Raw genomic sequence first — 24,235 nt, forward strand, 5'->3', positions numbered from 1 at the left:
AAGACATCTAACTCTTCACGTGAAACTCCAGGATAGGGACAATAGTCAATAATTCTGCTTCTCAGGTTCAATGAAGCTTTTCCTGGCAAAGACGTCTAATCAGAAGGCACATTTTTAGGAGAGGTTAGTCCAAAACTGTGGAGAGAGTTTCCAAAGAATTTTAAAAAATGCCTCAAACTTCACAAAGTAAAAGATGCATGTCGTTGAGTTTGCCTTCAGTAACAAGCGGATAGCTTGGTAGACGTAAAATAAGTAAACCAACCCTGACATAATTTCCTCATTTAATAGAAAAGGGACAAAGATAGAATTGCATGAAGCAATCATTAGGAATGTTGCTTAATAGGATTTCAGAAGGCAGTTGGTGCAAATGTGATGAGGGCTACATTAGTAACAGCCAGAAAGAATAGAAAAAGTTGATGAGAAAGCTTTCCGGGCTCATGGTAGAGGTGATATCTTGTATTAGATCAACAACATTTTTGCAAAAAAAATTCTTTAATTGCTTGTAACGATATGTTCATAAGTCCCACTTGTGGCTGGATGAATCTCTCATCTCCGTGAAACGCTGCTTCCACCATCAGAGATGGTCCTTCAGTTGGTCCCCCATGAAGGGTTATAGAGATAAGAGTCTGAATCCATGAATGTGATGTGCTTTTAATAGAAAGCCAGTGCACATAAGAGTTTTTGGGGGGAACAGTCTCTCAGGGGCAGGTTCGGTTTCATTCTTAGACATGTATTTAGTTACAGTGCATCTCAGTGACCAATGCTGGAGATTACACATAGGTGTAAATTAGAGTGGCCTTCATAGAGGACATTCTGGTTTTCTGCTACTCTGTCCTCTACCGATACAAAACCGGACGCCTTTATGTCCTCTATTTTTCTCAGGAAAATAATAAAGGACACAAAGGCATCCGGTTTTGTATCAATAGAGGACAGAGGACAACTGGACTATGCTCTATGATGGCCAAATCCAACAGACAAAACGCTGTGCAGCTCCCTGAATGCTGGTCAGTAGCCAGAAGGGCAGGGGATGTTTTGCTTGAGCTCCTGCTACAGAGGACTGGGGGATCAGGCAGATTATTGCGAGTAAAGACGACCAAAAGATGCATGCTGGGCTGGTGGCAACTGCATTCTGCCCTACAAGGAGACACTGTTTTGAGGAGAGACTGAGTGCCGCTGGGGTGCGCACTGTCACTTCCTAAGGTCCGTGCTGTTTGGACGCACACAGTAGCATGAAGCTGCGTGCCCCTGGAGCCTGGGACCGCACAGCAAGCACCTGCAGGTGGTGGCAGCGCTGTCGGCAGCAGGACCGTGGTGGCGGCAAGCAGGGAGCTGCGGCACTGTCACTGGTGCGGGGGGCAAGCGCCAACCACTGGCTGGCGACCACTCGCAGGCGCCACCGGCAGCATTGGTGGCGGCCAGTGGTGATTGCAGATTGCCCGCAGATGCCACCAGTGGCGATGGCAGTGAGGGGGGAGTGGCAAGGGCCAACCAGTGGTTGGTGCCCAGCTGCAGACACCACCAGTGGCGTCAGTGGTGGCCAGCACTGATCGCGGACTGCCCACACATGCCACTGGTGGTGTCGGTGGCAAGCGCCCACCGGTGGTTGGTGCCCACCCGCAGGTGCCACCGGGAGCATTGGCGGTGGCCAGGGGCGACCCGCTGATGCCACCAGTGGTGTCAGCGGCAAGGAGGTGGGGTGGCGAACGCCAACCAGCAGCACCTTTTCGTAGGGGGTGCACCGCCACGCTCAGGGGGTGCACGTGCACCTGTGTGCCCACCCTACACATCGCGGGCACTCTGTAGATAAGAGGTGGGGCTACCGGCCCTAGAAGGGGGCACCCCTGGGGGGCTGTGCTGGGGGGAAGGGGCTCCACAGGGGCGGAGAGGGCGGGCGGGCGGCTGTGCCGGGGGTGGGCTCTGCCCCCTCGAGGGGTGTCTGGGGGGACGGGCCACGGACGCGGCTGGCTGGCGAAGGGCGCTCGGGAGCCGCGGGGAGGGGGTGTCCCTGCGGGCGGGCGGGGCGGGGCGGGGCGGGGGTGCCCGTGCAGGGCCGGGGGCGGCGCTCCCTCCTCCCTCCCTCCTCCCCTCCCCTCCCCCCGACTGCGCATCAGAAACATGGCGGCGGCGAGGGACTGAGCAGACCAGCGCTCGGCGGCCGCGCAGGCAGGTGAGGGGCGCGGGCGCGGGCGCGGAGCTGGGCCCGGCCGCCTCCGGGAGAGGGCGCGGGCGGGCCGGGCCCGGGGCGGGGGCAGGTCGAGCGGGACGCGGGGGCCCCGCACAGGCCCGGCCCGGCCCCTGTCAGCGCCAGCGGAGGCCGCGGGGCGGTGGTGCTGAGCTCCGAGCCCAGGCCCGGGCTGCTCGGCGAGCGGCCGGGAAGGAGATGCCGAGGCCTGGGGGGGGGTCGGTGCCGCCGCAGCCGCCCGGCTCGTGAAGCGGTCTGGAGGGTGTGAGGTTTTGAGGGGTGTTTTGTATCTGGCTATATTGGAAAATAAATAAATAATAATAAAAAAAAATCCAGCTCCCCCTGCAGAGCTTCGGCAGGCTCCCGGGGGTTTCTGACCACAGCCATTGGTGCATCCTACTCCAGCCTTGAGCTTTTCCATGATATTTCTCACATTTTCTTTGCCTCCAAGGGAAAAGAGCTGCCTCTAAACAGGTACATTTTTGGTGGCGTGGCGGCCGGTTTGTTTTGAGCTATAATTCCCTGTAAAGTTTGTTTTGTTTTTAAGGGAAAGTGTTTCTTTTTATTGCCAAAATCAAGGGCAGACTTCATGCTTTCATTTCAGTCCTCCAGAGGACTTTGTGTAGGCAAATCTCAGCTGTCTTTGCTGTGGCTCCATATACAGGCTTGAAGAAGCTTGCAAAATTGAGGCCTTTTTTCCTGCACTTGGGCTTAATAGTCTTGGAGAAAAGAAAGCATTGCATTTTTCAGTGTGTGCCCTGTATGATGTGTTCATGTGCTGTGTGCACTGTCTTCCTGTATAAGACAGGTTAGAGCTGTCTTTTTGTTATGTTTCTGCCTAAAATACTGTATAATATCTGGCACTTGTTGCTTGGCCATTCATTTCTCCTTCTTGCAGTAAAAGTGGCTGTGTCACAGTACTCATGGGGTTAAATTTCAGGAGGCATTTGCTCTTCCTAAACGTCCAAGTGTCTGAGCAGTTAGAAGTGCATGTTCATTTTGTTTTTTAAACCAAGGGTAGACTTTGGTTTGCGAATGAAGGCTTTGTGGATAAAGTTTCAGGCTCTCCTTTCTGGGACCAGGTTCAAATCCAAAGCAAGAGTCTTAAAAACAGGCTGACTTGTATTCACATGGCCAGGGGAGAGAATTGCAGAGAGGCAGGGTCATTGACAGTTGATTTGGCATCCCTGTCATTTGCTAGTGATTTAGGTATCCTTTGATCAATTTTGCTTTCCTAAGCTGATCTAGCACTTCCTCTCTTTTCCTTTATCTTGTAGCTTTCTAAGAAAAGGCTTGGGTTGTTGGTAAAATGAACTTCAGGGGGAAGACTGACTGGACCATCTACCTCTGTCCTAGTTTTTAGTAATTTAAGAGGTGTTTAGGCACAGTAAAGGATAAATGGATAGACAGGGAAATGTATGGGGTGCTTATGGTAGCTACTTTAATCAAAAATGGCTTTTGCCATCCTATAGGAGGTTGAGGAGCATTATTAGTAGTAGTTCACAGAGGGGAAATCAGGGTAAGGAGAGTAGCCCAAGTTGCTCAGGAAATCCCTTCTCTAACCTGCAGGACTCTGCTGCTGTTCTTTAAATTGGTGGTCACAGAACACTTTAGGCAATTCTTTCTTTCCATATTTCCATGTGGACCCTTTGGGATGGTGCTACAATACTCCTACCAGCGTAGCATGAAATGAAGAGGGACGGAATCAGAGCATGGTGCTGGAATACCACATTTAATAATTCGGTTCCTCGCTGCCAAGACACCGCTGGTGAAGAGTAAAGGGTAATCCCAATCACTGGACAGATAAACCCTGTAATTACTATCCCTGGTGGCTTTAAGAAAACATCTGATTTTCCTTTACGGCCGTCAGAATCCTGTGGTGTGATAGACCAGGAGGTGGAACAAGAAAGAATTTGAGAATTTTATGAACAGTAAGGTTTTTACACACAAATACTGTGCCAAATTTGCTGTTGCTGCATGTCATCCAGGTTTAATTTAGAGTCATTGATACAAAATGAAGGTTGGAAGGGACTTCAGGAGGTCATTTAGTCCAACCCCCTGCTCAAAGCGGGACTTTACAGAGTTTACACATTTTTGAAGCTGCTGCTTACAATTATGACAGTATTTCCAAACCTTCATTAAAATTACAGGGGCTAAGCACCTGAATAAATGTCATCCTTGTTAGACTCGTGGAATACTGCTTCTGATACTGCCAGTTGAATCCTTGGATCTCATTGAAAGAGATGGGGTCAGTATCTGAAAACCAGATCAGCTACTTAACATGCCTAAAACATAGACAGAGAGATCTAAGTTTAGATACCCATGCTCAACAGTTTTGGCTTTAATTTACATAGTACTCTTCTGTCATTGCTTATATAAGGCAGGTTACTTAACAGTGGGTAAAGGCAGTGAGTGATGTGATATTAAGTTCCTATTGATTTCTTTGGAAGTCAGTACAACTGATCAGAAAGAATGTGTATCAATCAAAGATGCATTTCTAAATAAGGCAGGGTAGTGTTTCACCTCAGAGACTAACTAAATCAGAGCCTATTTTTATTTATATATATATACGCACACACTTATTTCTTTTTTCCACTCTCCATCTCTGCCTTTATTTTTTCTTTGGAATGTTATTTTCACATTTCAGCCATGCTGGCCATGGTCAAGGCATTTGAACATAATATGACAAATTCATACCCGTCTAGGACTTCATGGTTGTCACTGCAGCCATGAGGGATTTCACAGTGACAGTAAGAATAGAGCTCAACTTCCCTGGCTCTGTAAGCATGGGCTCCTACCGCTCAAGGTAAACAATTATCTTCTACTGTAGCATTGAAGAGTTTCTGACACAATCTAGTACAGGTTTCCCTCGCTTTATGGGGTTCTGTATGTGTGAATTCACTCTTATGCAATGACCCTTTTAATACCAAAAATTCATAATATGTGAGGTAAATTCACTCTTATGCGATCGGTGTGGTGGAAGCCTGCAGCTGCTTGTATGGTGCATTGGGGGAGTGATGCGCACCAAAATACAGTCTCCTGTGTGGACCTGTGCTCCTCGCTTGTTGTCTGCCACATGTGTTTCTGTAGTTGCCATCCCCATTATGGTAATGTTCACCATCACCCTCTGCTTGTGTGTACTGTCTGCTGTTGGTGAGTACCAAAATTGTCTTGTAAAAGTGGTAGAAATGGATCTAGGGGTCAGTACAGTTGAGGTCTTGGAGTGTATCCCTATGTTACATTGTAAAGTGGGTTCTCTTTATGCGAATTCAAATTATGTGCCATTTGCAAGGAATGCTTATACAGCATGAAGAGAGGGGAAATCTGTAATTGAGAACATGTCACCTAGTGTAGTATAGATGCAGGGTAGTCTGTTACAGTTTGTAAGAATGTAACAGGACCTATTTTTCCTTCTTGTTTCTGTGCCCTCTGGATGACAGATTTTGGCCAGCTGCTTCTGGATCAGAGCTTACATATTTGCTTGAGAACTTGGAAATGTTCAGTTGAACAGAAGTCTGTGCATGTTGTATTAACTGGTTATAATATTTTTGGACACCCAATATGGGACTAATGAATTTTTGTTCTGTTTTATTATAAGTGTATTTCAAGGTTAAAGCAACAAAGAGAGTGTCATCCATTGTAGGCTGTACTGAGTTACTTCGACTTGTGTATCTTGTTTTCTCTTTATAGATTAAAATATTAACCCACTTTCTATCTGCCTGGAAACTTAACTGAAATAGTATTTGTAAGAGGCCCTGAGATCCCTGTGTAAAAGGTGCTCACAAGGAACAAAGCGTTGCCATTGGTTACTAACTAACCAATCTTTAGACAAGAGGTTATTTTTGTGTTTGAAAGAAGTTTAAATTTGGTTTTTATTTTTTTTTAAATAAAAAAGAAGCTCTGAAAGTGCATGTAAACAAACCAGTTGAACATCTGGGGAGCAAGAGTGGAAAGTGTGGTTGGAGAGCTTTGTGTTAGAGCCCAGCTCAAAGCATATGTAAGTACTGTATTGTAAAAATGAAGCTAGTATATATTATGTCAGGTTATGAAATTCATATAGCTGTGTGCTGAGCTGTGTTTTTTATTACATAACATTTGTAGAATCTGGAGCAATATTCTAGCTTGTCACTGCATTAGTGCACCCAATATTCAGTTATTTTATGATAAAAGGAGCAAGTTTTGAACCTGATGGTTTCTTCCTCTCCTGTTTGCATGGAAGGAGTTTTAGGATATAGTATCCAGAGAGGATCATGTGGTCTGTGATAAATAAAACAAGGTGAACTGAGGACAAAACAGCAGCTTCACCTTGAGAGTTTCTTTTTGTTGGGTTCAGTTAGTTCCTTTTTAAAATTATTTTATCTGAAGAATACAAAATGAAAAGATGAATGCTGATTTATACTTTTAAATGTCTTCTTTGATACCTACCTTAAACTATTTAGCTGTGCAGAATTCATGCCATTGCTATATCATTAAAGTTATGATGCAAGAGAGATGCAGGCTTGAAGTAGCAGGCCTAAAGTAGTACTCAGGATATGAAACCTTTCATTTCTATGTTATGGGTTCCAATTCAGAATGTGCTGGTAGAACTGAAAGTTGCTCCTTATCTGATAGCCTCTGTGGTAAGCTGATAGTAGCAAGCTACTTTTTAACAGACAAATGTCTATATCAAAAAAATTATGAAAACTCTTGGAACCAAATAATGCTGCTGTTTGTTGTTCTCATTATTAGGAAGTTAAGTATTGAATTACTCCATAAGAGTGTAATGGAGTCCTTTGATTACATCTGCTTTATGTACAGTCAGAATCTCAGCTTCTTGGTTTATCTACCTGATAAATTCATCAAAAGGAGCAGAATAATGCTTAACGCTTACTAAGGTTATCCTTGCAAAGGGTTTTAAATGACACTCTCAACTTCAGCCTTCCATAGATATTATGAATTCAGTACTATCTTGTCCTTCTTTAGAGATATGAAACTGCGGTACAGAGATTAATTGATATGTCCAAGGCAGAGAGGGAGTTGATGTGAATGCTGAGAATAGTTTTGGAGGTCTTCTCTTCCAGTCCTGTCTTTTGCCGTAAACTGTACAGGTGCCCCTCTCTCTCGTCTTTTTCCATCCTGCTAGTCCAAAAGTAATCCAAAATTTTATATACTTTTTGAGCAAGTGTCCTTCTATTGACCTGGAAAGATTCTCAGGCCACCTCTTTAATTTTTTCCTGTGACTTTCTGCCAGTCTTACGATGAGTGATTCAGAAACCTCTGTTTGTTTTCAAGCTTTGCTCTGCTTCAGGAATTCAAGCGTTTAGGCCCCTGGCAGATGTTATACAGTTTGATATGATTAATCAGTTAATTGCCTCTTAAATGGTAACCCAGACACACATTTATACAATTAATGGTGTGATAAAATGGGAAATAAGCCACAAAATTATTCCACAAAAAACACTGTAATAATTTTGTGACTGCTTTCTATTGTGTCTTTAAATTGAATGTGTGGCAGGGTGCTATCCATGCACCCTGATGCTAGTTGCATGAAGGGTGTTCTGGGACCGGCCCCAGTGCAGTCCCAAGGCTGGTACCCACAATCAGCTGATTGGTGGTCCCTGTCCTGGGTCCCCACTAGAACGTGCAACTCTGTGACTGCACCAGAGTGAGTTTGACACTCAGGGGAAGTCCCAGGGCTGAAACCTTCAATCGTGGTCTCAGCCCTAGGAACACACCAAAGTATTGAATTTGCTCTTGTCATCTGATTGGCAGTCCCATTTGCAGGACTGCACCAGTTCACAAGGCTTTCTGCTTGCTGGTATAGATAGTAATGGCGTGATTGGGATCTGATCCCTGATCCCAGAATCATGCATCTTGACATACATATGTGGAAGCATGACGTGATGCTACTGTACAGTAGTAATGAGCTACTGTGCAATCAGTGTCATGAAAAAAACATTCAGTGATGCTACTGTCCAATAACTCCAGTTACTGCACAGTCATTTGTTTATATAAGTACCTGTAACTGCGCAGTAATGGCTGCATACTCAATGTCTTGTGTAGATGCAGCCCAGGTGTTGCAAATTCAATCCTAAGCTTTGTTTACAGGATGCATCACAGTAGTCCCTCAGAGCCATGCCCTTTGCCTTCATATATTTTAACTTTTGTAGTTAACTCACAAACAAATAGCCAGAGACATATTAACCATTACACTGAAGAACCTGACTTTAGAATATCCAGATGTGGAAGATGTGAGCTAGAACTCTGCTTTGATTTTTGTCCTCATCTCTCTCTCATTTCTGGGCCCCTTTATCCTTCCTGTCTTCGAAAATAAGCCACCACCATATCCAAACAATTTAGCTCCCCTTGGCTTAAGTTTCAAATGGGAACTTGTCTGTCCATTTTTCTAGCTTCCAAGGAGGCTTTTGTTCTCTATCCTCTGCCTCTCCTGGCTGTTGGCAAGTGTGTAGTTCAGAGTTTCTTCAAGTTCTGTGCCGAAACTTCCTGCCCTGCCAACATCCCATGCTGTTTCTTAGCTTGAAGGCTGTGAGCCATCAAATAGAGGGGGAGATGGAATCCTTTAGGATGGCTGGCTGTGAACACACATGTTCTTTTTTAGGAATATGCAGGCCAGTAGGACTTCTGTTAGGCAAGAGTCTAGACTTAGCTCTGCCTTGCATTACCCAGAAACATACCCTTACTTTGCAGTAGCCCACCCCTCCCTATACTGCTTTTTTGCAGTTGTCCTTAATTTTGGGGCACACTTGTAGATTAATTTTTGTCCCAAAGTTTAAAGCTTACTGATTGGGTCACTTTGAGTGGCTTCCGCTTCTTTCTGGGCAACCTGCACTCCTATGATGGATTTTGTCACCTTAACAACTTGCCTTCCCTTTTGATCATCAGCTGGGGAGAGAGAGAGGTTTGTATCTTGGTTCTATCTTTGTATATAACCTGGGCTTTCGTGGACTGAGTAGTACAAAGCTGTGTGATTCTATGCAAGAAATACTGAACATTTCAGGGGTCATTTCCATGTGATATGTTATATGGCCCTATATTCTATGATCTCATTGTGTGCGCCACAGTAATTAACAGAATCATTCTGATACCAGTGATGCAGTGGTGGGTAAGAGTAAATTATAATTAATTTGAAGTAGATAGCATGAATTACTGAGTTACTTCATATATTCATTATAAAATGTACATCTTTATAAAGTTCTTAATTTGTAAAGAAATTGATAAAATCAACAAGATTAGGACAGCTGTTCTTGCTGCAGAGGACAGGACATGAAACAATGGGTTTAAACTGCAGCAAAGTAAATTTAGATTAAATCTCGGGTTTAAAAAAAAACGCTTTCTAATTCTAAGAATAGTAGAACAGTAGAATAGGCTGCCCAAGGAAGCTGAAGAATTTTCTTTATCAGAGATTTTCAAGAAAAAGGGTAATATTTTTTGCAATGTTTTGGGGATATTACATTCTGCATTCATGCAGGGGGTTGGACTTAGATGACCTGTGAAGTCCTTTCCAGCTTTATGATTCCATGGGCTGAGTACAGAGGTTCAAAAAACCTGTGGTAAATTGATTCACTCTTGCAGTTTTTTTCTAAGCTGCATAGATTGAAACGATAGCAAACTGAACTGGCATTCAGTGTTTGGGTGGCCAAGCCATGTAGAAGCCTGCACTGGCTCAGTCCAGCAGTCTGGGGACATGCACGTGAACAGCCCCTTATGGCCAGGCCTGAGGCTGCTGAACGCAGCTCAGTGGCAGCCTAGATCTGATCATCAGCTGGGGTCTCTGGAGTTGTAGGGGAAAGCCCTCACTGGGGGTATTTTCACCTCCTGCCGCTGCAGTTTGGAGCTGGGCTCGAATCACCCTGGCCCTGGCCCTTTCCCAGCCATCTGCCTCTGAGAGGTGGTGGGGCCAGGGAGGAGTCGACCCCCACCCCCAGCACTGGTTACCCCCAGCCAGGGTCTGCCCAGCACAGGGGGGAAGCACTTAAGAGGGGGGCTTTTCATGCTCCCTCAGCTCAAGCCAGGCCCTGCCCTTTCCCTAGTTATCTGCCTCAAAGAGGAGTTGTTGGGGGGAGGGGGAGGAATGACCCCCCCCCCCCCCGCCATCTTGACACCAGCCCTTCCCCAGCCAGGGTCTGACTGTCATGGGGGAAAGCATCTACCAGGGGGCTTTTTGCTTCTCTGCAGCTCAAACCCAGGCTGGGGTTGCTTTAGTCCTGCCCCCTCCTCAGTTATCTGTTTGGAGATGGATGGCTGGGAAAGGAGCAGGGCTGAGGCAATCCTAGCCTGGCTCCAAGCTGCAGGGAGGTGAAAAATCCTCCAGTCGGTACTTTTCCCCCAGCCCCCAGCACCAGGTGGACCCCAGCTAGGGGAGTGAGTACCAGGTGGGAGCAGGGAGGAGTGCATTTCTCCTTCTCTAGGAGGCAGAACTGAGCTGATCCTAGCCTGGCTCGCTGGGCTGCAAGATAGCCCCCTACGGGGGGCTTTTCCTCCCCTTGCTGTATAGCCCGGGGCCATGGGGGGTTGGGGGTTTTGTTCTTTTGCCCCCTGTCCTGCTAGTCTGACAGGTGCAGGCAGAAAACAGGCTCGGGAACAAAGGCTTTAGTGCCTCAGCTCTGTGACAGCTGGGGGCAGGGCCAGCCGTGCTCCACTGGAGCAGACAGCACAGCCCAGGTCTGCGAAACATTCTGGGATGCTGAGTGATTGTGAGCTAACTTAAGTCAGGTGGGGATCTGGGACAGAAGCTCCATAAACCGGTTTAACTTACATCAGTTAAGTCTGATACTGCATCCAACCAGCTTTGGATCCAGTGGTTCCGTAAACCAGTTTTGGCCATTTTGAAAGTGGTTTATGTCTGCTGAACTTCCATTCTGTTACAGGTTTAAACCAGTTTCCAGTCACTTAAACTGGTTTATGTGTAACATCATGGCTAGGGACAGAAGTTAAAATTAAAGCTCTGTTTTACTACAAACTGTTGAGTCAGAGGTACTGCTTAAAACCGTTGCTGGGTTGGAAATGTCAGTAGTAACATTCTGTCTTACAAACCAGTCAGAGAACAACATCCTGATACATTTTATAAGATTTCTGCCTTCTGAGGAAATTTAGGATTTGCAATGAATATCTTCTCTCCTTTATGATTTGGTGGATATTTATAACATTCCTCAGGCAATATCATCACATCCTTTTTATTTTGCAGTTCACTGGAGTTACGATTTCATGATACTTTTCAATGAGCTAGCTAAATCAGACTTACCTTGAGATTCATTCTAGGATGAAGGGACATGGTTGTGCTTTCCCTGCAGACCAGCGGTTCTTGATTTGCAAATTCAACATGAGATGCCAAGGATGATATCCCAGCTCTGTTGAAACGATTGGAGCTTTGCTATGGGCTTCAAAGAGCTAGAATTTCATCCTAAATGTATTGCTGTGTGAACACAGAAGCTATCAGAAGTACGTGTGGGTCTTCATAAATTTGTCATTACATGTCCTCCTTTTGTACTTTTCATGCAGAAGTATTTGATAGTTGCTTCTCAGAAAGATGGCATATTCCTAATGTATTCTTTTAACAATCCCTTAAGCTTTTCAAACATCAAGGAACAGTTTTGTAAGAAGAGGATGGAGCAACCAGTATGCATATATATGGTAATGATTACTTCCTCATCTTCAGCTGTGTTGATAGGAATTATATCTTGGTAAGGTTTAAACTCTAATTCTGCTTTCTTCTGAATTCTGTTAATTTCTGGCAGATGTTTCTTACATAGGTGTGTAGGACAGTGGTACTGTCTGGCATTTCAGAGTCATAGAGGAGGAGTGCCTACAGTGTATTTTCTACATACTGTCCTGGGTTATCTCATAGTGATGGACACTATGCTGACAGTAATGGATCAGCTTTTACTAAGCAGTATTGTCCTTAATTTGCATGTGCAGTAATAGTTCCTACTTACCAGTATTACTTACCAGTTCGGAAGCATTAGAAACCACAACTCTTAGGTTATGCACCAAATAACTGGAGGCTACAGTTATTTTCAGAACCTGTGCACTATTCTTTAGTTCTGTTCTTGTCTGTGGATAGCTTTATACAATGTTTGATAGAGGATATGGATTTTTATTAATCTCTTGTATGATGTTACTCACATTTGCAGTCCTTCATTTCTTGAAAATAAGTTGTAAAACACAACTTGCTTAAGAGTTACTGCAGGTGGTTGACTCCATTGGCTTGTCATGTTGTGGCTCCAGCTGTTCCACTAGAAAAGAATGGAAAGTAGTCCATGGACACCTGTTCCATACATTTTTCTGCAGTATGGCAGCACTTGAAGGAGATACAGAAGACATCTAGTTGTTCTTTGGGAAATCTTTGAATTAACTTTCTCCTCAGACAGTCGAGAATAATATTTTCCTTGTGGTCAATATCAAGAAGAAAATTGGGTTCTATATCTGGAGAATCTTACCATTGCCCTAAGGCACAAAGAGGGCTGAAGAGTTGCTTGATTATCTAGATACATTTTCCGTCATAGTGAGCTTTGCTCTCTTCTCTTGCATTTTTGAGATTCATTTATAGCAGTCTTCATTCAGTGATGTCAGAATATGCAGTTTCTTACCAATGAGTTCCTTTCCTGATGCATCAATTCAGTTACTGAATGTTGGTTTCAGCTGGAAAATCCATAAATTCTCTGTGTTATTATGACTTTATAAACTGTACAAAATATCTGGCAGGTAGGCTCCTGTCAAGCAGATTTGCTCTGTAACTATTTTTTTTTCATTATTTGTTTGGCAGACTTGAAACATACTTTCTCAAGCTGCAGGATGGGCTTCAATTTTCTGTGGTCATAAAATTTTTCTCGTATTGACTGTATCTTTGCATTATTGCCAAAGTGGCTTAATAGGGCCCCACATTGAAAACAGTTTTTTTTTTCTTTTTTTTTTCTTTCCAAACTCTTGGCCTTATATACATATAAAACAATGTGACTTTCTTCTTTCCAGCTAGCACTGGATAATCAGTTTGAGTTTTCTTACAGGTACTAGTCAGACTTTGGGAGTGGTTCCATTAATGTTCACTTTTCTTTTGAGAGAGTGATTTAGTGGTACACAGGGATGCTTACTTTCTTTGTTGGCATCTTTGCAAGTATTTTTTACATTTTGTTGGACTTCTTTTCACTGTCAGACTTGGTACATTGTGAAGGATAGTGCATCTATTTCAGTAGGTTCAAGATTTTAACTTCTGACATACCAGCTTCCAGAGTCGAACAATAGTCCACAGTTAATTTTGTTCGTTGTTAAAGGCAAAAGAAATTGATGCAATTAATACACATTTTCACTGGCCCATAACTCATCCTTACTCTCTAGGATTGGTGCTGTTTCCTGTCCCCACTTGTAAGAGGAACAGATTAATTAATACAGCTGTGTGTGATGGGTGATGTATATTGTTCAGCACCTCCTTATTTTGTTGTGCTGCCTTGAGGCCTGCAGACTATCTTGGCAATATTTCCCTTCTCTTTGCTATGTACTTTGCAGCCCTTGCCACTACTGCAGCTGAGGCTAAGCAAAGTAAAATGCATGGTTTCTGATCCAGGCTGTCTGGTTCAGCTATTCTCCTTCTTTCCCCTTTTTCTAGAGGTGCACCGATACATTGGTCCAATATCAAATTGGTACCGATATAAAGAAAATTGATCATATTGGAAATGGGCTTGATGTGGCTGATAATTTGGCTGATAAATACCTGTGCATGCATGCAGCCACAGCGTAGCATATAGGCAGTGAGGAACACATCCCAGCAGCTTGTAATTCTGGTGTGGTGGAAGGGGATGGGGGAGAGAAGGAGCGTGGGGGGGCAGATCAAGGCCCCCGTGGTGAGGGAGGAGTGGGGCTGGGGCTGGGGCAGGGCCTGGGGCCAGCGCTTCTCAACCAAGGCAGGGTGGGCACAGGATGGAATCGTGGCTCATCTGGGGGGTGGGGGAGAAGCGGGGACCGGCCGCTGCATGCTGCTCATCTGGGAGCTGCTGGTCCAGTGCTCACCCAGTGGCTTTTGCTGCTGCTTCTGCTGCTCGTCCAGGAGGGCATGGGGGTAGGAGAGTGCCCCTGGATCTGTGCGGGGCAGGGTGGGGGTGGGGCACCCTCTCCCCCTCCCCCCAATGCAGGAGCAGAGGTGAGAGCTGCTGGACCAGCAGCTCCTAGATGAGCACCGTGGTGGTGGGAGCCCCAGCCCCACTTCTCCCTCACCATGGGGGCCTTCATCTGCCCCCCCATGCCACTTCCCTTCCCCTTCCCCTTCCCCCACACCAGACTTATCAGCTGCACAGTGGTCTTCAAGCTGCCGGGCTGGTATCGGAAATCGGATCGGTATCGGCTGGTATGACTCCTTAAAAATTGGCTATTGGTATCAGCCCCAAAAATCTCTATCAGTGCACCCCTACCTTTTTCAGGGATTGAAATCTTTGGTTCTGTTCTCCCCTTAATGTAGCAATGGCAATATCTTCCTGTTTGGCTGAAGCAATAACTAGTCTATGTAATTCTGCTCCAGGCAGTCAGAAAGAGGCTGAATGTCTTTCACTCTTCCTATATGCAGCCATAGCAGACCAGCTGGAGCTTTTTGCAGTAACGTCCTCATGTTCCGCCAGTTTAAACTAAAGGGGTTTGGTATCGGGTCATGTTTAGAAGCAAGTCCCAGACTGAATCTTACTCTCGTGCTTAGTTCAGTAGAGGCTTGGTGTATTGACCCTGAGGATGTGCTTTACCTAGGCCTCTCTGAGGGAGCATCTTGTATCAGAGGTTTTAGAGGGCTGAAATAGATAATGTTATTTGTGAGGCATTCTTTTTCTGTGGAGGTTGAATTGGTGGAAGTTTTTTTGTTTATGCCTGTAGAAGGATGTGCAACCTCACAAGAGTTTTGTTAACATAGATATACTAATTTAATATATTTTTTAATTTAATGTAGTATTTTTATGTAGCAAGGGAAGCTTAGGTTAGATATTAGGAGATATTAGGTAACTTTGTCACCAAGAGGGTGCTGAAGCAGTGCAACAGACAGACTATGTAGAGAGGTGGTGGAATCTCCATCCTTAGAGGTTTTTAAGACCTGGGTAGACAAAGCTTTAGCTGAGATGATCTAGTTGGGGGATGGTCCTGCTTTGAGCAAGGGGTTAGACCAGGTTACCTCCTGAGGTCCCTTCCAACCCTAGTTTTCTATGATTGTATGCCATCCTCTTGTATGTTCCCTGGCAGGAAAGGATTACAATCTAAAGAAGGTGGGACGCAGCACAGAACAGGAATAGGGCCCTTTAAACAAAACAGAATCTCAGCACAAACACAGGGTACTGAGTACTTATGAGAAGAATAGATGGGGTTTATTTTTGGTTTTTCATATGCAGTGTGCTTAATTATCTCTTGGAGAAGGGGCCAGAGTTACTCCATGATAGGAATGTTCTTTTAATTGTTGTGTTGAGGGGGAAGAGTGGCACATTACTTTGATCTGATACATGTATCAGTGGCTGGCAATCTTTTACAAGTCACTGGCCAGAACAACCCAACTTTGGTCTGATGTGGGCCAGGGGGACTGAGTGGCACAAGAGTAGCAGAGGCCAGGCAGTTGGGATCTGTACCTGTGTCACTGCCACTTCTCTCCACCCCCTGTTCTCTGGCTGTCATGCAGGTGCAGCTGCTAGCTGGTGGGGAACTGAGATGGGGCTAGGCATCTGGAAGCTGTGCTCCAGCTGAATTTTTTTTTTTTTTTTTCTTTTTTCCCCCCACTCCCCCAATATCTTGGCAGCAGCATGGGCACCGCTCCCCAGTGGTGAGGAGCTCCATGCCACAGCTGGAGTGAGGGGCTGGCAGGGAGAAGTGGCAGTGACAGTGAGTGCAGCTTTCAGCTTCCTGCCCCCTGCACAACGTCTCACTGCCCGGCCCTGGCACAGTCACAAGCACAATCAGAGCCTTGTGGTTCTGTAGGCTGTGTGTTGCCAACTTCTGACCTAACTGATGGTTTAAAACTCAAACATTTATGTTCCTGTTCAAAATATCTCTCTAATATATGGTACTAAAGAACCCGTTAGATATCTTTATGTGGTGGTAATTTTATAACACTTAAGGGTAGAATCCCACATAAAGATCTGCAAGATCCATGTAGCATTTCCAGGGAAACCTATAGGCTGCTTTGATTGATAACTGTAAACTCTGGTATATGTCAAAAGTTCTGAATTTACGGGCCCATTAAGCTAGCATAGCCAATGGTACACAAGGAAGTGATATTGCAAGCCTTATATCTGGCTGCCTTCGACTCCTCACCCTGAATGATCACTCAGGTGCCAATTTTTAATTGAGTCATCTGGGGTTGGCCTTTGTTATGAGTCCAGAGCAAGGTGTGGACTTTCACCTTTTGAGCCAGGGAGAGATGCCTTAACCAGTCTACCACCTTGCCCTGTTTGACATGTGGATGAGTGCAAATTAAAATAGCTACATTATTCCAAAACTGGGATTAAGGTGGCCTCCTTGTTTGTCTTCAGAGTGTTTGGGGCATCAATCAGTCTCTCTCTTTTTCTTGGAGATGATTCCTTCGAATTAGTTATTGAACATGAGAACTTAGTCATCCAGTTTATTAGCTTTACCAGTACCAAAACAACTTTTATTAAATGAAATTGAATTATAGCTCAGATGGCTCAGTGGTGAGGACGTTAAACCCACATGTTCTAAGTCCCAGGCTAATTGCCTGCTTTGTCGCATCTTTCATCTGTGCCCACAGTTAGGTCCCTTCATCCTCCTGTGGCTCATTTGCCTATTTGTAAAATGTTATTTTTGAACCTGACATGGTGTGTGTTGTGTGGATAAATATGTTAAAGATTGCAAGGTGCATAGACATTGCTGTAATGACTAGACATTTGAGTACTTTTTGAGATTGATGGATTAGCCTCAGAATGTAACTATATTGCCAGGGCTCCACTGCACTTATAAAAAACAGCTAATAATTTTGGTGACCTAAGTTCCTGACTGTCATGTTGAATCTTGGGAAACAGGGACCTACTGGTTTTTCAAGAGCTACTAGAAAGGTTTATGGCAAAGCTGTCTTGGAACTTCCTTTCGTATCTGGATGTGGCACCTGGACACCTCTAACCTCTAGAAAAAGAAATGGCAGGGCAATCCAGGCTGGTGAAAAGCATTTAAGCAGCAGAATCAAAGATGAAAGACTCTCCCCAGGGTAATTCAGAGATGGAGTTTGTGGCCATCGTAGCATCAACCTCTACAAGAATGCAGTTCGTTTTGTATTAGATAAAATCCCCTCCATGTCAGACTGTCTTCACTGTGGGGTGTTTTTTGTCTCTGTGGTAACTGCAGGCAGGCCACGGCCCCCAGGAAGAACAATCCAGATTTTTCTGCCTCCCAGTAGCTCTTTTAGGAGCAGGACTTGCATGGATTCTTCAAAAGATTTTCAATAAAATGTCCCTTTTTTTTTTTTATTGGCTTTGACCTTTTTTTCCTCTTGAACCAATACCAAGAATTATGCTTAGATAACAGAGATCTGTAGTATCAACTGTCCACCATACAACTACAGTCCAGATATTGGAGGGATTTTCAGGGTTGTTCCTATTCTGATGTAACCAGGTTAACTGAGGACAGCTTTGTGGCTGCTTCCATTCTGGTACAGGTGAGTGTTGCTTCCTGATCTTATCAGTAATTCTGATAATCAGTCCCTGGTTCATGGGAGCCTTACCTCAGAAGCAGGCAGTGTGCTCAAGAGGTGCCTAGCAGTAAGTATTAATGACTTCACACCTCCATAAGTCCAGTTCTAATTGCTGTATTGGTTCATTATCAGATTCCCAACAGTTGCCATTGATGGTGCATAGGACATGGTACCTTGCCTGAATATTGTCTAGGTTTTGGGTCCATAGACAGCTATTGGTGATACTTTCATAGGGAACTTCACCTTCACAATAATGAAATCATAGAATAAAAGGTTGGCAGGGATTTCAAGAATAGCCTGTTCCAACTCCCTGTATTAACAATGTGCTATTTCTGTACTATTCAAGAAAATACCTATCTAGACTTTTCCTGAAGCATCCAATGAAGGAGATTCCATGTCTTCCTTGGGGAGCTTGTTCCACACTCCTACTGTAATGATAGGAAGTTTATTTCTGAGATTAAATCTGCACTGTTTAGTAAAATCCCCAGATCCTTTTAAGCAGTGTTGCTGTCTAGCCAGTTAACTTCCATTCTGTATTTGTACATTTGTTTTTTCTTCCCTCGGTGTAGCACCTTAGATTTGTCTTTGTTGAATTTAATTTTATTGTCCGGTGCCCAATTCTTCAGTGTGTCGAGATCCTTTAGAATTCTACTCCTGTCTTCTAGAGTGTTTGCCAGCTCTCTGTTCTGTGCCATCTGCAAATTTGGTCAAGGAGCTCTCCTTATATCCAAATCATTAGTAAATGATTAATGTTAAATGGGGTTGTACACAGTATAGAGCCTTGTAGAATCCTGTTTGAAGCCTCCTGCCATTCTGCCATTGATCCATATTTTATGCTGACTCTGTGCTTGTAGTAGTTCAGCCAGGTAGAAATACTGCAAGGTAAATACATACCTAGCTCACTTTTTTCTGTTTACTTATGAGAATTGGCTGTGCCCATGATAGTTGTCAAAATTCAATAATAAAAGACTTTCTGAGGAAGGAGGTTCCTTGTCCCCATCCCTGCAGATATGACAGACTAAGCAGGCCTGCCTCCCAACTGGCATGTGGGTAAGGTCCATCCTGAGAGAGTTAAACAGGTTATGTGGAATTTCTCTCAACTGAGATCAAGCCAGATATGGTAGAGGGTGGTGGAGCGGGGTACAGCTTGCAAAGGCTCACCTCCTCTAAGTTTGTGACTTCTCTTCTCACAACTTGCATTGTAAAAAACAAAACCCCCAAAAATACATTTCACTGAAGCCAACTGAATCTCTGAGGGAAGTCAGGGTCTCCCCATAGCAACCTGAGGAATAAATCCCTGCTACAAGCCAGCACACAGGCAGAGTCCATGCTGAGATTGTTGAGAAGACAAGAAACCATCTCTTGCTTACCATAAGATGAGGATGAGCTGCTGCGAGATCTTTTTAAGGGAGTTGCAATGCCCGGCCCTTGTGGGAAGAGGTAAGTGCCAACTCCAGCACCCTTCAACAAACAGCACACATGGCTGCTCCTCTGGGGACTCACTTCTGGTGCTGCCCACCATCCACCCCTGCGTTTCGAGGAGTGCACTCTGCCATGAGCAGGCAGGGGATGGGAGCTGTGCATTTCCATTGGGCTCATCTCATTTCTCCTCCCATGCTCTCCTTGCTTGTGGGAGTGGCTGTGGGGGCAGGTGGCTCTGGGTGCCCATGTGCAAGTCCCCAGAGGAGTAGCTGTGGTGTATTAGTCATGCTTGCCCTCTCATCTGTAGCCTGGGGCCAGGGAGGGGGTAGATAGTGGAAAGAGTAGGTCTTCTTTTTTGTTTTGTTTTTTTAACTGAAATGTAAAGTTTTTTTAAAGACCAGTTTCCTTACTTTTAAAGTTTGCAAACTGCAAGTGCAGTAAGGGAAGTTTGGGTTAGATATTAGGAAGAATTTTCTCACTAGGAGGGTAGTAAAACACTGGAACAAGTTACCCAGAGAGGTGGTGGAATTTCTATCTTTGCAGGCTTTTAAAACCCAGGCGTTCAAAGCCTTGGCTGGGATGATCTAGTTGGGGATGGTCCTGCTTTGAGCAGGGGGTTGGACTAAATGATCTCCTGAGGGCCGTTCCCTAATTTTCTATGATTCTAAGTGTGCATAGTACCAAGCAGGATAAGTTAAAATAAGCTTGAGGAAACATCATCAGCTATCTGAATGATAATTGAACTGTTGGCATCCTGTATTCTACCACAGCTCTGCACTGACTTTCAGACAAATTATTTCAACTATTCTAGCTTCCAGCTCTATGAAGTGGGGGCAGTAACATACTCCTGCCCACACATGCTGTGAGGCAAGATCTGTCATGTTTGCACAACATTTAAACATTCAAAGTGCTATAAATAATTCCAGTTCCTATCAAAACTTTTGCACAAAAAATTGCACCAGGCTCTAAAAGTAATGTGGTATTTATTCTAATATTCCAAGATTGTATTCAAGGTTAGGGCCCACTGTGCTTGGTGATTACACTGTGAACATAGACAGATGGCAGCATGCTGTGAGAGTCCAAAAGGGAACACGAGGGCTTCCTCTTTACATTCTCTTCTCTGAGATTCATTAATTGTCTGCACTGGACTGCATTTGCTGTTCATTAGCTTGTGGTGCTTTGATTCTCAGCCAGAGTTCCATGAGATCCTTTACAGGAAGGGGGGGCCTCAGGGTACAGAGAAGTAATCGGTGTAATAAAGAAATTAGCTTCTGAAATGGAGTGCTGCTAAATTCAGAAAAGTTATGGAGGGGAGTGCCTTGAGTATAAAAAGTTGAGAAGCTCTGCTCTAAACTGTTTCAGCTGCCATACGAAGTGCCAGCTCCTGCAAACCTCCCTGCCTTCCCCCCACCCCCCTTCCCTTATTTTTCTTCTCTGGCTTTCTGGTTCACTCTTTGTTCTGCGCAGTCTATACCAACTTGGCCCTGATCTGCTGACTGGGAGACGGACCTACCTCCTCTCCTGTCCAACTTCCAGAAGTTCCCCCAGGAGGTCATGAAGTGGCTATTTTCCTTAGGGAGATATGCTGGATGCATGTCTGCTGACGGTTGTTTCAGTTCCTCTGGATGTGCTCTCTCCCCCTCGCAGGGCCTCTTTCTCTTCTCTCAGGAGTTTGGCCCAGGGAGTGGTGAAGAATATTGTTAGTAATCAGCAGTTAGAGACAGTACAGAATCTTCCCCTAGATATTGAGACAGCATCTCCTCCTAGATATTGTAAAGAAAAGGAGAAATCTCTAAAGTTGGAGCTTAGAGCAAGACATTTCACTCTGCACTAAGCTTCCCAGCATTAAGCACAAGTGGAAGACTAATTCCACAAGAGTTACCTTTATAAAAGAAGTCCATCTTTAATACCTCCTCCCCATCTCTTTGTCCTCAAGAAAAAGAAAATGTTAAGGTGAAAAATAGCTAGGTAATTCTTTCTAGTTTATGTGGTGCAATTAAGGTGAAATGGAAGTTACCTATCAAGCTTTACTTGCATGTCTTTTGCTACTATGCCTGAGATCAGCTTGCAGTCACCATTTAAGTAAAAAACATAGTCATATTAATCAAGTAAAGTATTTCTGTTTAACCCACAGAAGGAGAATAAGATCACCACTTGGATTAAGTTTAGATACAGTAGTATGGGCAGATCCAGGATTTTGAAAACTGGGGTGTGGGAGCAGTGACTAGTGCTGTAGAAATGGCTGCATCCCTGTTCCTGGTTTCTTCTCTTGCCAACTGAGGCAGACAGACTACGCCATGGGAGCAGCAGCCAGGGAGTTGGACTGTTTTTTTAAAGTCCTCAAAGCATCTGTTCCTCTTAGTGCTCAGTGGTGCTTCCCTTCCCATTCCCTACTTTCACGTCTGTACTTACGCCTCTGGGCACAAGAAGAGGGTCTGCTGCTGCTGTCTCAGCTGCTGCAGCCGGGACTGCAGGATGCTGCCTGTGCAGGGAATTGGGTTCTGCTGCGAACAGCAATTGCGGCAAGTCTTTTGCCTCCCTGCACTTGCGTCCAGGCTAGCAGGGAACACCTGGGAGGACTGGACACAGGGAGAATGTGCCTGCTGCTGTTGCCACTGTCCCTGGCTAAGCCCCGCTCTGTGCAGCTGCTTCCTGTAGCTCTGTCTTGAATGTGACAGGACCGGCTCTGGGACTCCCCTTGCCCCTGCTTTAACTGGGGAATGCAGCAATAGTCTGCGGGTCTCCCCTTCCTCTGCTCAGAGATGTAATTGGAAACAGGGAGTAGGAAATGGGAGTGGAGGGAAGGGGTGATGCCACTGAGCACAGAGGGAATGGGAAGGGATGCTGAGATAGGGGAGGATTTTTACTTGCTTTGGAGACGTAAAAAAAAAATTCCCCTGACTGTTGCTCCCATGGGGTGATCTAGACCAGTGGTTCTCAACCTTTTTTGTACCAGGACCCATTTGTAAACAGCAATGGCCAGTCCTAACCCAGCAGCCCTCACTCCCAACCTGTGGCCTCCAGGCCCCAGCCCCCCAGTGTGTGGTGCAGGGAGTCCCCAAACAGCCCCTTTCCGGCTGGAGCTCTGCCAGCCTGCAATGGTAAAGCCACGGTTTCCCACATTTTTCTTCTTTAAAGGAGAATCCATTTTTTAAAGTCTGTTGATCCATTTTTAAAGTTTGTTCATGACCCTTTCATATATTTTTGCAACCCACTCTTGGATTGTGACCCATGGGTTGAGAGATGCTGATCTAGACTCCACAGGGGTCCAGGGCCGCAGGGAATAAGAGAGCTACCAAGCTATACTGTGGAAAGACGCGGTGGTAAGTGCAGCACCACACCCCAGTTGGGTCCCCCTGGAGAGTAGTGACTGCAGATTCTTATTGTGAAGGTTTTTCTACAAGCGGGAGACTTGTAAGCAGGTTTCCTAGGATTGATGCATTACCTGATTCTGATTGTCTTTCCATTCAGAACTTACAAAAATGTATCTCAGAGAAACTGGAAATACATTAGATTTTATCCTGGGTTTCCAAACATTTTGTTGGTAAGCTTTTTGGGGAGCACAGAGACAAGGCAGTCGCTAAGCATTAGGGCAAAGGCAATCCACTGAGAGATCTTCAGACTGTTGCAACTCAGCAGTTGCTTCTGAGGCTGCTGTCCCTATAGATTCCAGCATTGAGATGGCACGTTAGGCCATTGCTGATCTTTGTAGGAATTAGAAGACCCAGGCTGGAATTGTCTGGAAAACTGTCCAATTTTAAAGCTCCTAAGTCTTCAGTCTTAGAGGCAGTTTAGGGTGGGCCTTCATCTGAGGGTGTAGTCGCACATTACAATTAACAGCAAGTCTGTCCCATGCCTGCCCTGCTTGCAAGTTGTCTAGTGGCTATACAGGCCAAGGTGGAAAGCAGAGCCCCCTCCCCCACACTGCCCCAATCAGCTCATGCTCCTTGGATCACCCCCATCTTGCTGCCCAGTGACACTTGGAAGTACTCCCCTCCCTGGATAGGTGCAGCAATCTGAGCAGTGCAGACTGCTTTAGGTTGTGGGAGCAAGGGTGGGGGTAAGCTGCCCAAGCAGCAAGGGGCAACACGATGGGCCTCTGCCACCCTTCCCACTTCCACTTGCTGCCTCTCTCCCACACCCGACTCATCCGCTGTTGTCTGGCTGTCCCCAGTTGTCAGTTCAGGTCAGTAGAGTTCTGGGTGGTAGCTAGTCCACTCTGGGCGTGGTGCCTCCTTGGATAATGAAGGACTGTAAATTGCTAATGTTAAGTCTTGTGGAGCACACTGACATAATTGCAGCACAAGCTGCCTACCACCAGCTGAAGATAGCCCTTGCCTGAAGGGGATTCTCTCTGAGATGCTCAGAGGGAACATAGCTTGTCTTTTCCTGCCTGTGTGTGTGTACACTCCTGTCTTTAGAGCATTTCACATGTTTTAAAGGTAATGTGCAGCTAGGGTTGTTAACTCTGTTTGTATCTATTCCAGGAGGTTTCTAGAACACCAACATGCTTGTGACGCGACGTGAACGTGCCTTCATGCTTGCTTATATCAGTTATGGATTATGCATAGACTTTACGTCAGGAAGGCAAATGCACATTAGTATTACATTTTAGAAACCCACTGGACTACTGTATAAATCCAATTCAACATTATATATGCTCTGCTTTCTCTTCAGATTGCAAAAATCTTTCGCCTTACTAAAGATTTCTGTGAAGAGGAGCATTTATTTTAATGAATGCCCTGTCATTTATCTCCCAGGTGACTCTCAGCAGTCTCCTGCAAAATTGTATCTAATTCCAGGAGACTCCAGGGCAATTCTGGAGGGTTGGAAACCCTATGTGCATCTATACCATGGGAGTGAACTGCTGCAGAAAATATGACCTCAAGAAAATCAAGAAAGAAATTTGGAAAAATTTACACCTCTATCACCATGGAGAAGTTTAATCTTTTCCTTTGAAGTAAGTTAAAATAAAC

At 45.0% G+C, this 24,235-nt stretch overlaps 1 protein-coding gene and 1 pseudogene across 13 annotated transcripts in view; both read left to right on the forward strand.

Moving 5' to 3' along the window:
- The first annotated feature begins 2,077 nt into the window (after nt 1-2,077).
- The window catches only part of SCMH1 (Scm polycomb group protein homolog 1), a 162,519-nt gene continuing 140,361 nt past the window's right edge, over nt 2,078-24,235 (forward strand). For 5 of the 13 annotated variants that reach the window (XM_090056597.1, XM_090056600.1, XM_090056608.1 and 2 more), the window contains exon 1: nt 2,078-2,167. The gene's annotated coding sequence lies outside the window, so the exon portion shown is untranslated. Of the gene's footprint in view, nt 2,168-24,061; nt 24,220-24,235 lie in introns of all 13 variants that reach the window. The other 8 variants (XM_090056599.1, XM_090056603.1, XM_090056598.1 and 5 more) reach the window with 8 other exon arrangements.
- Nucleotides 23,923-23,988, forward strand: LOC149859510 (U5 spliceosomal RNA; annotated as a pseudogene).

This window comes from Crocodylus siamensis, chromosome 7 (assembly GCF_052110815.1).
Source record: "Crocodylus siamensis isolate JL-2025a chromosome 7, ASM5211081v1, whole genome shotgun sequence".
In the NCBI taxonomy this organism is placed as follows: Eukaryota; Metazoa; Chordata; order Crocodylia; family Crocodylidae; genus Crocodylus; species Crocodylus siamensis.